Consider the following 547-nt stretch of genomic DNA (forward strand, 5'->3'; position numbering starts at 1 on the left):
AACAAACAAACATGGCAAGAAAATAATCCGAGTCCGAAAGTCCAACATAGCCACTCATTACATCAACACCCGTAACCTATACACATGATGAACTCTCTCCTTCATTTACTCGCCATATGACCTACCATATCCTCTTTACATCTACGTCAGCTAATCGAAAAGCAGAAATTCTCCTCTCCCCCTCGGCGAGTCCGTTCCGAAGCACCGAATCTCCCAAAGCGCGCTTCACTTGTTTCTCAATGGCGAGTCTCTTGTTATTTCGAATCCCATTTTTGCGCGGCTTACCCCGGTTTCTAGGGACATCTGCTCTATTGTTGAAGGCCTTTTTTTTGCATTCTTTATTTATAATGAATCCTTTTCGGACTGTGAACTTACTGAAGACCATCTGTGGGTGGTTGAAGGTGTAGTAGGGATGCGGAGAGAGGATGGAGAGTGAAGGACGCGTACTTGGTAAGGAAGGATTTTTTTATTTTAGTTATCATTATTTCTTGGGGGGTGATAGTGTGTCATAGGATTAAAGTATCTCGTGATTTATCGATATGTGAGA

This window comes from Penaeus monodon, chromosome 29 (assembly GCF_015228065.2).
Source record: "Penaeus monodon isolate SGIC_2016 chromosome 29, NSTDA_Pmon_1, whole genome shotgun sequence".
In the NCBI taxonomy this organism is placed as follows: domain Eukaryota; kingdom Metazoa; phylum Arthropoda; class Malacostraca; order Decapoda; family Penaeidae; genus Penaeus; species Penaeus monodon.